We start from the raw sequence: 16,078 nt of genomic DNA, 5'->3' as shown, positions 1-16,078 counted from the left end.
TGCCTCACATTTTTCTTGGTTGTGGCCAATTTTTAAGCAGTTCTTGCATTTTATGCGAGGGCAGTCTGCTCCAAGATGATTGAAGGCACCACATCTAAAGCATTGCTTTTTGACTCCTGGGTAATTTACCATTACCCGGGCAGATCCTATGAGGACAAAGTTAGGAACTTCGGTCCTCATTTCAGGAGAGATAGTTACCTCCCCTGACTTCCACTCAGGATTGTCGGCGTCATTGTGAACCTGGATTTCCCGTACAACTCCCCACTTAGAGAATACGCTGTGAATTATATCGTTGTTCTCTGCATATTCTAGGGGAAATCGTGGTATCTTAAGGGTTCTCAGGATGCTCCCAACCATGAAGGGAGATACTTTTACTTTACCACAGTCAAACCCTTGGAGAAGCTTTTCTCTGGTCTCCATATTTTTGGTCACTACCTGGTATCTTCCTCCCCCATAAGGGGTAAATCCAAAAATGTTCTCTGCGCCGACGCAGTCTATGATAGCTTTCGTCATCGCCCTTGCCGGTATTGTGGCGTCAACATCAATTCCGAGGGTACGCACACGCGGCAGAATGGAAGGCATGATCAGATGGTGAGGAGGGGGATAACTATTCCCACCACCAAGTGTTTGATATTTCCCCAGTCCGGGGTTTACGAAGTTCTGTAAATTTCCGGTTAAATATCGTGAAACCCGATGGGACTCGTACCGATATTAACGGTTAAGAACAGAAACTATACACTTCATCTAAGCCAAACGGCCGAGAAGCGATTTAAAATCACAAGAAACAAGCATGAGAACGCCTCCTATTCATCAATGGGATGCGTCCTCATGCCTGTTTCTTCACTAATACTCTCCAGGATTGAATGAATCAATCACCGCATCTCCTGTGCCGATGAAACATTCTCCTCAATGCCTAAAGTCATGTTAATATATATGCAAATAACAAAAAGGTGGATAAATTTATTATTATAAAAATTTGGAAATACAAAAAAAAATTTTTTTTTCTAAACACAATTACAAACAATAAGAATTATATTTTTATTTTATATTTTTTTCTCAAGCATAAGCAAATAAAATTTTTCATGTAAAATATCTTCATCACTGGGCTACTTGTATACAAATACCATCGTTCATTTAGTATCCCATAATGCACCGTACATTCCCGCTTCTAGGCCCTCAGAATAATAATAAATAAAGATTAATACTTGTAATTAACGAGAATTTTTTTTTTTTTTTTTGGAAATTCAGTGCGCTGGAAGTATGTAATTATATTTAATTAAAACATGCATACTACAGTGCAATAAATATACTTAATATATATTAAATATATTGAAATATAATGAATTAGAATAGTATACTGAAATAAAATACTTAATCTTAAACTTTCATCTCCTAACTTAAATCGTAACGACTGCCTTTATCCTCCAAAAGTTTGGGAAATTATTATTCTTAATTGCATTAAGTAATACACACAACAGGTATACGAGAGTAAGTATGAATGGATTTTCTAAATCAAACCATAAAAAAAATAAATAATTTTTCAAATGAGACAAATGAAAATCTACAAGACGTCATCAGTGGACAAGAAAATATGGTTGACTTGATACTTTGCATTATATTCTACATATTTGGAATCTTCCAACGTGAAGATCGGGAAATTAAAAATATTAAAATAAAGAATTAGGATAAATTAATAATAATTAATTTAGTATGTATTATATATTGCTATTTATCTTAATGTTTAGTGTGATCAGCTTATTGACCTGTCAAAACTAGTTAAGTAAGTATCTACACCTAATTAGTACTCTCATAAGAATGGATAATTTTATCCACAAGGTCTTAGCTAAACCTAGAACAGTGTGGTGGCCGGGCTACAACATAAATCCTATCATAGTTACAAGTTGTCGGATGCTTGGGGGCAGAAAATGTTGTGTGTAAAAATTGGTTTTTGATTGGATTACAGCTGAAGGGATTAGAACTATGGAGTTATTGTATTATATATGTTAAGGTTCAAAGCAAACAAACCTAGGACGAGTCCTGGGTTTGTTTGCTTTGAATAATAAAAAGAAAACGTGGGTTTCAGAAACACTGCTACTTTTTGTGTGAAGAAATATATGCACGATGACACAAAAGTAAGAACGAATGGAAGCTGCTGCGACTGGTAGTTTAATATTAAGAAAGGCAGTAAACGCCACGAGATACGTGCATGAGTCCGTTACATAAAATGCGAGATTCGAACCAAAGATGTCGATAGGAGTGGATTCAGAAAATGATAGTCCAGGTGATATTTTTGAAGCTGATAGGAGTGAGTATTGTGGGGGACAGCTTGGTTTTGTAAAGAAAGGCTCATTTTATAATAATGACAATGAACAATACACTTAAATTATCTGATCGCTCTGAGAAGAGGGATTAAAAGAGGTGAGTCATGTGTAGGGAGTTTTCCGAGTTAAGCCTTTTGCGATGAGTCCTAGGATTCCGATTAATAAAATAAATGATGTAAATATATCATTGGGTACGTCACTAATGTCACAATAGACTCGAACGCAAATTTTTTTTTGATCAAACCATAAATCTGTAAAATGCAAAATTCTCAAATACACAGACATTTTTCCCAATGGTCTTTTATTTTTATTCATTAAAGGCATGAACTAATTTTTTAAGCTTTTTTTTTGTTGTTGTTGTTTATTCTTTCTACAAAATTCCCAGACTGATTAAGGATTAGTGGGTCTCATCTTCTCCGCATGTGTCTGGTTTTGCTGTCTTTTCTTGACAACACCAGACATACAACTGTGGATTAACATATTTATGAGAGAGAGAGAGAGATAAAAAGATATTTGTGTGTAGACTCTACAGGGTCCGCTTTACTGATGCAGGCTCTGGCAAGTTTCATCTCCGTGAGTGGCTAAAATTGGGTCTTCAGTATATGCATATGTTAGAATAATACAGAAGAACAAATAGGATTTTCTTAGCTGGTTATGCAAGTTATATCCTCCTGTAAGGTTTTAAAACTACAGTATTAACATTTCACAATATTGAAATTGTTATAACGGAGTTCATTGTTAGCAGACTTGGCTACGAGCCAATAATTATCTGAGTTGTAACAATACACATCATTATTATCTCTTTGCTAGCCAATGTAACAGGACATTCCAATATTATGAAGAAGCAACAGTGTTTGTTAAAGCAATATTCTGTTAGCGAAAGTCTAGAGCTATTTACGAGCTACAGAATTGTAGCGTCTCTATCTTATTCCTCCCCCCCTTCAAAAACCTCGAGATTATCTCTTATCAGCAAACCTCTGTGAAAGTGGTCGTCAACGGAGTTCTAAAAGCGAACCCTAACCCCATTCATGAGTGAGTGGAGACTCATTTTTGCCAACGTTTTCTTGACATCACTGAGTGGTACGTAATGGATGCTGAGGAGAGGGGGGGGGGAAGAGAGAGAGAGAATCGTTGGCTTCTCTCTGAAGAGGTCACATTAGCACCTTACCTCAGGCATTTACCAAGTCGTGTTTCAGCTTTTAATGCCCAACTTCGTGGCAGAGCTTTCGGCTTAATCCCTGAGAGATAGAGGATCGGGTAGATGACTCAACACAACACTTCATCGACGCATCGCGAGCTTAGACTGATCCTGCGCTGCTTCCTAGGATGTTAAAAGACGCTTTTCAGGCGAATCTGAAAACTTTCATTTCTTTGGGGGGGGGGGGATAAGGATTATAATTTCCACAACTTTTTCTTTAAAGTGAACGAATCTTAAGGTTGCTTTTTGTAATGGTAGAGACTTCTTTGGTGTTTATCTTTAATATATTTGAATTTGTCGCATTTTGAGTTATATTTTCAGACTTTTTGAAGGTTTATAATAACCTAATCTGTTGCTATTAAGGATTCAATTCTTTATTTATTCACATTTTTTGTTTTTACTTTATTTCTTCTTTGTCTCGGTACTGATATAAAGAAACAAACCCTCTCTCTTGACCGACAAGAATCGTTCTCTGGTCAGTAAAAATATTACGGTGTGCGGACTAATTCTTATGTCTTCTGAATATTTCTAAGGATTCCTAAATGAGAGTCTTTCTTTAACCATCGAGTCGTGTTCGTCTATCTCTTGGCCATTTTGTTAAAATCGGTTGCCTTTCTTCTTTCTCCTCTATTTCTCTGGATTCAAAGAAGGTTATTTCCGCTTCCCAATTCTCCATTGGGTGAGGGGGAGTATTCTTTTGCATCCAATTAGTGGGCGCACCGAATTTTTCTTCCATTCACGATGATACAGGCAGTCCTTTCAACCAAACCCTACTTTGAAAAAAGTTACTGAAGCTTTTCCAATGACAACAAAACAGTGGAAATCGCTTTTCGGTTCATCGAAGCTGAAATCTTAACTGCTGGCCGTAATTGATAGTGATATAAAGACTTTTTTTTTTTTTTTTTTTTTTTACGCATGCTCGGTAAATGTGAGATGAAAGTGCAGAAAGTGGTGTTAGAGATCTAGAAATTGCAAGTGATGAAATAGGAAATAAAATGAAAATTTTGAAAAATTGAAGAAAACGAAAAAAAAAATGAAAAAATTAAGTTCTTGAAAATGAAAAAAAAAAAGAAAAATTTTAGAAAATTGAAGAAAACGAAAAAATAAAAAAATGAAAAAAAAATTTTTTTTTTTTTCAAAAATGAAAACAAGGAAAATTTTTGAAAAATCGAAGAAAACGAAAAAAAAATGAAAAAAACAAAAATAATTTTTTGAAAAATTACAAAAAGGAAAATTTTACGTTTTGCATGCGTAAAAAATGAAAACATTTCTCAAAACTTAAGTTTTTGAATTTTTTAAAATTAATTTTTTTTTTAAATTTATTAACATTTAAATTACAAATATATTTAAAGTATTTATGAAAACGTTTGGCTATTTTTTTTTAAACGGCCGAGGCTCTAATGAGTTTGAATTCCACAGTACTGTATGACAATTAAACCACCTCAATCAAACAATTTTAAAAATATTTCTTCCATGTGCCAGTAAAAAAGAGTTTATATGAACAACACGCGTCAACCCCCCCCCCAGAAACTACTCGCATCATCAAGGAGGGGATGCTCTTTCCACTTTCAAAACCTTACACCACACTCTATCCCATAGATTTTCTATCTAATCGTATGTTTAAAACATTAAAACTTTTGTGGTCGTTAGCGGGCACGTTGAAATTGGCAGTCACTTTCCTAAAGCAAAACGAACACCAGCTAACAGATGATAAGCACAGAGATATATGGAATGTTTATACCAGACTTTCAAGAGGGAGAGGCACTGTGACGTAATCTTCCCAATTTAACTGTGGAGGTTAAACCATGTAACCAACTTCCACTGGCTAATAGTCATCCATGGTCTCAACACCATTAATAGGGGACATCATTTGCTTGACGGCCAAGTCCATTTAGCTTTACGAATTAATGGTTGCTAATTTCCTATTTGTATCTTTTTCGATCGGTTTTGGTGGAAATGGTATTACTAGCTTTTTTTTTTTTGTCAGAAAATCTAACAATATGGTGACCCACTGTAAAAATGCACCGGCATCCATTTTTAACATTGTCATCCATTTAGTAATCATCACTGTGATCAGTGGCGCACCCAGAGGGGAATTCCCCCTCCCCAAACTAGCCTAATTAAAATTCATTTTTGTTTATTCATGTGTGTCGTGTCTTCTATTTCTATATTACTTATGAATCATCAGTCGTATGCAATGTAGTGAGTATTCTCAAATCGTCTACTCAACTCTCCCCCCCCCCCCGATTAAATCCTGAGTGCACTACTGACTATGATCAGTCAGGTTTCCCCACATCGTATCGCATCTAGTTTATGTGCTGTTATTTATTCAAACATATTAATATAGATTACCAGTTACGATCTACAGCTGCGCAATGATTTGTGGTATAATATTAGGTTTGCGTGACTTGTAGTTTGTTAGCAAGCCTTGACGATATTGTTAATCTTAATATTTAAAAAGGAGCCCATGATAGATGAAGTGTAATTCACTTAAATAAAAAAAAAAATACTTAAATTTATTTTAACTGATTGTTATACCATTCTGGTAATTATTACCCCACAATTGGCTTCAAGTTACAACCCGCTAACATTTGGCTGTACTGAACACGTTCTTTGTTCTTTTAAAAAGTTGAATCTTCTGTGAATAGCCAGTGATATAGATTGTACGTTCTCCATCATAACTGATGAGCTACGGGGCTGTTGATTATGGCTTCAGGCTGTGCGCCACACTGGTGGTGGTCCTATTGTGAGCAATTGTTTAGCAGTCACGTGAAAAATGGCCATCTATCGTATACTGCGATAGAGTATGTGCAATCAGCGGATGAATAGAACAACTATTAGTCACACTGACATACAAGGAATTGATAATTATTAAATACACAGGATGGAAGGCAGTGTGCTACTCTCTTAGCACTTTCTCTCTCTTTATTTTTATATACGTCTAATTATTTAAGAAGCTTACAAATTAAAGATACCAAGAAATTAGATACTTGGTTTAATCCTTTGGCCCAAGTGTAAACAAAGTTTGCGCCTGAACTATTTTCAAGACTAGGACAATTCGTATATATGTATATCAAAAAAAAAAAAAAAATCAGCTAACGCCTTTTTATTCCCGTATATATAGGGAGTAGGCGAGGCCATTTTTAGACCTATCTAACTTTTGGAGACTGAGTGGGCAGTTCAATCTCCACTGGTACCCAATCAGAGACAGATGGCCCAAGGCTATCACTAATTAAGCAGCACGCAGTGAAGAGTGACGGCCCAACAAGTGCCGCCATCTCGTGGTCCCTAACACTCGTATTTAATGTCTGAAATAATGTGGGTTCTACGGTCGATTTTCTTGAGTTTACGGGACGAAAAACTCGAGTTTCCGGGAGAAAAAACCCGCTTGCCCGTGCCAGAGATCGACTAACTCGGGAACCGGTCGAAAAAAGGCTTAGAAAAATTTCCTCTAGTCGCCGACTAGACTCGAAACCAAGTCTTCCTTCGTGCGGCCAAGCGCCGTAGTGTGCAAACGCCGTATGTATAAAGTTTCTTACCTTGGGTATAATATATGTTAAAGATGGCAAGCTATTTTAAACCTGGTTTTACTCCATTTCTCAAGTAAGCAAACAGACAAGTCAAATTTGCGCCGGCACGTATTGGAAATCTAGCTGACCCTCAAAGTAGTGCAAGACCAAGGCAACTCGTGGAATAAGCTCTGATCACTATTCTTAATATTTACCCTTAATGCAAAGTCCATCTCCTTGAGGAGATGTATGATGCTATGCATTAAAGGCAAGGGGCCACTACCCAGACCGGATTCGACCTTCATTGAGGTCTCATCAGTCGAAGCCAGGCTTAGAAATACCAAGGTTAAGTAATACAGAGCTTATAAGTATTTTACCAAAACAAGTTACCATAAGGTGTTTTAACCTTATTAAATAAAAATCTCAGGATGAGAGATAGATGTAGAAAGTTTTTTACCTTGGGTATAATATATGTTAAAGATACCAAGCTGGCGCAAACTTGACTTGTTTGTCTGTTTTCTTACTTGGGAAATGGAGTAAAACCAGGTTTAAAATAGCTTGGCATTCTTTAACACACACACACACACACACACATATATATATCACATAATATAAGGAAGCTAACGACTTCACATCACTAGTATCCCGTAATGCAAAGCACATCTCTTGCGGAAATGTATAATTCTATGATTTATCAATATAAATATATAAATATATTTCATTTATATAATAATATATACATATTTCACATATATATAAATGAATAACGAATGCGGCAATAGCCAAGCCTCAGTTAAAACTTTGGCTATAGCATTGCCATCCGCTACCCTCTGTTTAAGTAAAGGAGTAAAATCTCAAAAAAATCAGACGACCTCTAGGCCACTCATTCGTGGGCGAAAGACCGTCCAAATCTCAGCGTTGGTTCCACTCAGTGAAACTCGACCACCGAGCAGAACCGCTCATTCCGAAGAAAATAATTCACCGACAAGAACCCCTCAGCGGGCTGTGCCGGAGAACACTTTTCCCGGAGACTCAAATTTCTCCCTTAAGGCAAAAACCCTAAGAGAGCGAACTCTCGAAACTCATCAGGATAACAGCAACAGCCGAACCTCAGTTAAACTTCATTGGTACAGCATTGCCATTCGTTACCCTGATTAGTAAGTAAAGAGTAAAATCTCAAAAAATCGGACGATTTCTAGGCCACTCCATAGTGGACGAAAGACCGTCCATATCTCAGCGTTGGTTCCACTCAGTGACGGGCTCCCCGACCAGGATGGGAGGCGCAATAAAACCAGCTATAGCTATACCAATACCAATATACCAATAAAGTCAAAATCCACAGAGGAAGAGGAATTCCCAATTCCTAAAAATATAATATAATAAGTCCTTATATAAGGACTGGCTTAAAGGGGCGAAGCAAGAATACTTTTCATATTCCCCGTTATCTGTAGCGGACAGTGTAGGGATAAGGTTATTGAGCTATTATTAAAGCTCTGATCATAGCAGGAGGGTAACAGCAATAGCTGAGCCTCAGTTAGAGCTTCATTAGCTACAGCATTGCTATCCATTACCCTCCAAGGGTATTGGATTGAATCTCCAAAATTATAATTCTTATTTTTGGAATTATAATTTTGGAGATTCAATCCAATACCCTTGGAGGGTAATGGATAGCAATGCTGTAGCTAATGAAGCTCTAGCTAAAATAATGCAAAAGTCATATTTTAATATACAAGTAGATAAAAGGTGTTAGAACTTATTACTAAAATACTCTGAATATTTAAGGTTTTTCCACTTAATTTTACTATAAATTAAAGATACCAAGAAATTAAATACTTAGTTTAATCTTTTTTCTAAGTATAAGCAAACAACTTACACCTAGATAGCTGATTTTGATACTAATAATAATACTACAAGTACGCCTGTGAACAAGAGTACATTACTGTTTTTCGAATGAGTTTTATTTATTTATCAAAAAGGCTTATTCTGCCTTCAGTTTTTTAAATACTACCACCGTAATTGATCAAGTAAAGGATCCTAAATAGCGACTGCACTGAATGCAATTTTTGTGCAAGATTGTAATTTATTCGATACCCTTATTAACAGAGCTTGCACCCCGCTCAACATTACCAAGACCGGTTTCAAATGTGCACAGGGCGTTTGCAATTAGATTCAGTCATTATTTTTAACCGATTCTTGTATTCCCACAAGGACGGAAAAAGGCTAATTCACATGTTTCATCGTTAATAATCCCGTTATAGAAATAATTAGATCTAATTTCAAGCAAACTCGTAAAAGAGTTTTATTGTTGTTAGAAAACGCTATTCATCGGTTAGTTTCTTTAATTTCTGCAATAAATAAAACTCGTAAATACTTGTTTCGGTAACTTTAATGAGCCAATTTATCTGGTACAGTAAAGATATATATTGTTGTTGTTGTTGTTATTTTACAGGTGGAACAAGAAGATTGCATTATTATTATTAAGTTTCTGTGTTATAAAAAATTACTCATTTACAATCAAAAGAACGCAAAGAACGAGATGAATTGTCAGAAGATATTTTGGGAGTTCGTGTATCTCATCATCGCCCTTTGGAGTATAATGAGTTCTGAGGGTCACCAGGTAGTGTGAGGGGGAAGGAGATGATACTAGGAGGTAGTAAAAAGGCCTCAGTCAACCTGTTTAGTGTAACCGAGAGGTTGTGGCTAAACAGGTCTACCGACATAATTTACAAAACCTGTACTGAAAGAAAGCTGTAAAAGAAAATACACTTAATTTGGTCAACCTTAAAAAGTAAAAAAAAAAATTTTACTGGAATAACTGTGAAGAAGAACTGGGATAATTTATCGAGAAAAGGAAAACAAGTGGACTGAAAAATGGGGATAGAACCCGACCCGAGTGAATCAGCTCACATGGAGCTGCACCTCCTCGATGTAAACCTTCGCAACTCGGGTTCTATCAGGCCGACCCCCTCCTCTGTGAACTATAAAGGGCGATGTTTAGTTTGTCCCTAAATTGTTCTGCGATTGAAGTTAAATCCTCTTCCCTAAATGAAGAAGAGGAAATGGCCCTTGATAGCACTCTTGTTCAGCTAGTCTTCTACTAGCTCAACAAGAGTGCTATCAAGCGCCATTTCCTCTTCTTCATTTAGGTCCAAAAACCCTTTAGCTGCTCTGGAGTGAGCGCACTTATGTCGTCGATGAAGAGGTCCCCCATTTGAAACTTACGACATTAGGACCTGTCTTACCAGCCAGGAGGAGCAGAGGTTCCCCTAGTTTGTCCATTGCTGTCAGGAGTTTCTGTGCGGTCTCGGGGTTTCCGGTAAAGGTACTTATTATTACAGCTCCCGCTGTTACGCCGGTGATGGTTATTTCCTCAGGATCTTCTGACTGTGTTATGTTAACTGGTTTTGACTTTTTAGCATTTCTTTCCTCTGGGTTTTTTGCTTTTGGTGTGGCATTAGTAATTTCCATTTCTTCCTCTTCTGTGTCTTTTTTGATTTTTTCTCCCATTTCAGTGATAAGGGCTTCTCTTGTGTTGCACTTCTTCTTCTTTGTTTTTCCTACTATAGTTTCCGTGACTGCGTCTTGAGATTCTGTTGTCTCGATAAATGCTGCTTTGAGAATTGGGAATTCCTCTTCCTCTGTGGATTTTGACTTCTTTATTGGTATAGCTATAGCTGGTTTTATTGCGCCTCCCATCCTTTCCGCATATGTTTTAAGCGGGCAGACTTTGTGCTCTTTACTTTCACATTTTAGGCAAGATGACTGACACTGCTCCAGTGCATGCCCTGCCACCAGGCAGTTTCTGAATTTGTTTTTTGGGCAGTTCTGCACCCAGGTGTTCGAGTGAGCCGCACCTAAAAACATTTTCTAACTCCAGGGTAGTTAACTAATATCCTCTAGGCAAAAAAGCTCCTCGACCCAAACGAAGCAACAATTGTGGCGGGAGACCTAAACGCAAAACATCCCGCATGAAACAGTAGGAACTCCAACAACAACGCGAAGAGCCTACACATGTTCGCTATGACAAGAAACATCATCATAGCAGGTCCCGCCGAAACAACACACTACGGACCGCTGGGAAGACCTGATGTGCTGGATATAGCCATTTTCAAGAACACCTCGCACTAATTCCAGTTAGGTAGTCAATGATCTTAGCTCCGACCACAATCCAGTACTACTAAGCCTAGGTGGGGAAACAGAAATCATCCCCAGGCAGTCCTCCACAAAAATTTCAAAAAGCTGAACGCTATTCTCCACAACCTCAAAGGACCCGTTCCAACCATCTTTTCACCTAAAGAAATAGATACAGCGATCAGAAAACTGGAAAGCACAATCCAAGGTGGCCTAGCAGCAGCTTCCACCGTTACCGCTCCAGCTCAAGCCAACCTGCTCCCAGGTTGGCTTGAGCTGGGAGCAGGTTGGCTTGAAGAGCAGCTGGGAGAAGCAAAAACAGGATCAGACGCCGTTACCATACAACACTATCCCCCCAGGATAGACAAGAGCTAAACAGAGCAACAAACCTAGTCCGATATGCGATCAAAGATCAAAGAACCAGCTGTGGAAGAAGAAGCTAAGCTCCTTAAACACCGAAGACAACTCATTATGGAAAATTACTAAAGCCCTTCGCAGCGACTGTCCCAACATTCAGCCAATCCACGGAGAAAGGGGCATGGCCTACCGAGACGACGAGAAAGCAGAAGCCTTCGCGGAAGCTCTGGAACTGCAATTCAGCCCAAACTATGCGCATGCGGACTTGCACTTCATTGAAAAAATACACAGGCATGTCCGCTGCGCACTCCTTCAAACCGGCAGCCAAGAAAACACAAATGCTACACCAAAGGAAGTACACCAAATCATCAAGAGCCTCAACAACAGAAAGGCCCCAGGTCCTGACGAGATTTCAAACCAAACCATAAAAGCACTCCCCCATAAAACAGTTATGCATCTAGTGGCGATCATCAACGCGATGCTAAGACTCAACTACTTCCTCACTCGCTGGAAGCAGGCAGATGTAATCCTCATCCACAAACTAGGAAAAGCACCTCAATTCCCACAGAACTACAGACCTATCAGCCTCCTATCAAATCTGGGAAAAATCGCAGAAAAGATAATTCTGAACCGCCTACAAAACGAAACAGACAAGATCGACCTAATCCCAAAAGAACAATTCGGATTTCGCAAAGGCCACTGCATAACACAACAGGTCCACAGACTTATAGAATTCATAACTACTGGAAACAACACACAGGTGCAATCTTCCTGGATGTGGCAAAAGCCTTTGACAAGGTATGGCACAAAGGCCTCATCCACAAACTAATAGCTGCAAAATACCCACTAAACCTCGCCAAAATCATAGAATCCTATCTCAAAGAACGAAAATTTCAAGTTTCGTGGCCTCAGATCCTCCATGAGAAGCATCACAGCAGGTGTCCCGCAAGGCTCCCTTCTATCGCCGCTACTCTTCAACATTTTCATCTCAGACATACCAAACACAGCATCAACTACCATGGCTTTCTATGCAGACGACATGGCAATACTGACCAGATCACTCAGGCCACACTTAGCCACACAACGACTACAAGACGCAGCAACAAATCTTGAAGAATGGTTTCAGAAATGGAAGACAGATGTCAACGCCGACAAGAGCACGGCCATACTCTTTACAAGAAGGAAAGCAACCCACCACGGAGCAGTCACGATGTTCGACACTGATATCCCATGGCAAAAAGAAGTAAAATACCTGGGAATCAAACTGGATAACCGACTCAGCTTCAACCCCCACATCTCACATGCTTGCAACAAAGCCAACTCAGCAATAGCTCAACTCTACCCGCTACTCAACCGAAGAAGCAAAGTCAGTACAGAAAACAAACGAACAATATACAAAACAATCATCAGACCCATAGTAACGTACGGATCGCCGGCATGGAGCCGCACCTCCCCCAGCAACATCAAAAGACTACAGGTACTTCAAAATAAATGTCTCCGAATGATCTTCGACGCCCCGTTGTTTGTTAGGAATGCTCTCCTCCACCAAGACGGAAACATGCCAGACATACCTTCGTATCTCAACCAGACTGCTGCCAAGTACTTCGCCCAGGCCTCACTCCATCCCAACCAACTCATTCGTGATTTCAAATTATGATGAAAACGACAGATGGAGACACAAACGCCCGAAGGCAACTCTGATCATCGCTTCAAACGATTCTACACAGCCCTAATTCGGGCGAGCCACGCGCTCAAAAATTTCTCATCATCAATAATCACAATCTAGCGATGAAGGGATAAAAATCCAAGGGATTGACGTCCATCTCACCATTAAAGTTAACAGTTAACTGACTTCATTTCCATGGAGACAGTAACCTCCCCGGACTTGCAATCTGGGATGTCTATGTCGGTGGTTAATTTTATGTCGCGAACGACTCGCCATTTTGAAAAGACTTTCTTGATAACTTCATCCCCTTCTTCGACGTATTCTAGTGGGAATCTGTCAATTTTGAGTGTCTTTACGACACTCCCTACCACAAAAGGATAAATTTTTTCCCCTCCGCATTCCAACCCTTGAAGTAGTTTCTCTTGTGTTACTGTCTCTTTCACGACGATCTGGTATCTTCACCCCCCCCCCTCCATAAAGGGTAAAACCGAATATGCTTTCAGATCCTACGTTAGCTATTAGAGCTTTCACTAATGTCCTGTTTTCTACCTTTGCGTTTACTTCGACCCCTAGGGTTTGACTCTCGGCAAAAACGAAGCCATAATTCTTTAAAAAGAAAAACCCACACTAACTTGCTAATACAAATATGAAGTCCGAGAGAGAAAAGCGATGGACTTCAAAAAAGGCCAGGTGGTCCCCGTCAGCAAAAATCTCCTACCAGAGGCGGAAGACTGACAGACGGGCACATGTCAGGATTAAAAAAAAAAAAAAAAAAAAATAGCTAATTTAGGACAGCAGAAATCAACATAGATTTTTCACCCAAACTAGGCAGTAGATGTCTTGCAGGGGAAATCCCAGCGGGCGGAACTGGAACTGTAAAACAGTCATCCACGATGGGGAACTGGTCGTCTCAGGAACAGATACTACACTTTGATCTTAGCCAAAAGGCGACAGTAAAAGGCGAAAGATTATCACGAACTATGATTCCTGATTAACCCTCCGGAGCAAGCAGCTTATCTGACAGATACATGCAAAATATTCTATATGTAATATCAAAATGTAATATAAATATTCTTACACAATTCAGTGTATAGCTTGGAGGTCATGAGTAGTGTGCATTCATATGTTACGAGTGATATTCCACGCTGTTTTTTTGCTGCGAGTTTGGTTTAACACAAAGGTTTGTGATATTTTACAGTAAATTATATCTGAGAGATACCGCAAACTGGGATGTCACTATAGTATGTTTTTTTTTTTAATTCTTTGATCAATAATTTCTAGATTGTAACTGAAAAATAGAGAACCAAAGGCTCTTTTTTATCATGCATGTCATGTAGGAGATGTGCTTTACATTTATGTTTATTGAAAATACTAAGCAAGGTGATCTGGAACTTTCTCCACCTTTACTACGAGTTGCACGTAAGGTTGCTTATGCTTGCATATATATATATATATATATATATATATATATATATATATATATATATATATATATATATATATATATATATACCACGACCTACGCTGAAATTTTACATTACACGCGAGATTAACAAACAAGAAGATGGGGGCGAAGCAAAATGCTTTTCATCTTCCCCGTTATCTGTAGTGGACAGTGTAGGGATAATGTGTTATTGAGCTATTAAAGCTCTGATCATGGTAAGAGGGTAACAGCCCAGCCTCAGTTAGAACTTCATTGGCTACAGCATTGCCATCCATTACCCTCCAAGGTTATATATTATATTAATCACCGCATCTCACGGTCGATTAATTCCTCGTCACTTTCCTTAGTCATACCTTATAAGGACTGGCTTAAAGGGACGAAGCAAGAATGCTTTTCATCTTCCCCGTTATCTGTAGAGGACAGTGTAGGGATAAGGTGTTATTGAGCTATTATTAATTAAAGCTCTAATCGTCATGGCAGGAAGATAACAGCAATAGCCGAGCTTTAGTTAAAACTTCATTGAATACAGCATTGCCATCCGTTATAATAATTTGTGAGTTCAACAAATCTTCGTCATCGGCCTGTAGAGTAAGATAGGCTGAGAGTCAGCAGATAGTAGGAGAGGAAATAAAGATAGAGTGCATAGTGGTAGAGTAGGTGAAAGAGGCCTCGGTTGACCTGTTTTAGCTGTTTGCCCCCCAGGGGCGATTCTAAAACGTCCGTTGATTTTTCACTTTAGAAGAAAAGGAAAAATCCTAAAAAGGAAACATGGAAAAAAAACAAAAACATGAAGTACAGAGAAAATAAAACTATAGAAAGAACTGGAAACCAAAAAAAAAAAAAAAGGTGGGGGAAATGGGTCTGGCCTAAGTGATGCAGCTCTCAAGAAGCTGCACCGCCTCACTGTAGGCCTTCGCCGCTCAGGTTCTCAGGCCCTCCCCCACCTGTTGGAACTAGAGAACTATTGCTGTGGACGGGAAACCATGGGATGGTTATTGTGACTGTCGCTTTTTGTGGGCAGTCATTATTCTTTTAGCCATCTCACTTCCCTTGGCCATGTCTAATTTGGAGAGAGCTCTGAAGAACGCCGATGCCGCCTCCTCGTCTATGTCCATGGCTACCTGTACTTGCTCAGAGGTGATTTGGCTGATGTCTTCAACAAATAAGTCACCCCATTTTGCACTAACTACGTTTGGACCATATTTCCCAGTGAGGAGGAGCTCAGGTTCCCCTATTCTCACTATTGCATCTTGAAATTTTTCTGCCATCCCAGGGATACCTTTAACTAGATGCTTTAGAGTCTCCCCTGCTTTTGCATGAGGAGTCTCCAATTCTTCTGTTTCTGCTGGTTTTATTTTTTTCATCTCTTTTTCCTCTGGACTCAGAGGTCTTTTGAAGGGGACGCTGCTTGCCTCCATGTTTTCTGTTTTATTTACTTTTCCTTCTGCAGTG

General features: G+C 38.9%; 1 non-coding gene across 1 annotated transcript; it reads right to left on the bottom strand.

Moving 5' to 3' along the window:
- Window positions 1-581: 581 nt before the first annotated feature.
- Window positions 582-769, bottom strand: LOC150095555 (U2 spliceosomal RNA). The gene has a single exon (XR_016550103.1). It is a non-coding gene; the product is annotated as a U2 spliceosomal RNA (small nuclear RNA).
- Between the last annotated feature and the right edge of the window lie 15,309 nt (window positions 770-16,078).

The sequence above is a fragment of the Typopeltis vanoorti genome, chromosome 20, assembly GCF_054136105.1.
Source record: "Typopeltis vanoorti isolate ZY-2024b chromosome 20, IOZ_Tvanoo_1.0, whole genome shotgun sequence".
Taxonomy (NCBI): Eukaryota; Metazoa; Arthropoda; class Arachnida; order Uropygi; family Thelyphonidae; genus Typopeltis; species Typopeltis vanoorti.
This window is presented reverse-complemented; position numbering and strand designations above follow the sequence as displayed.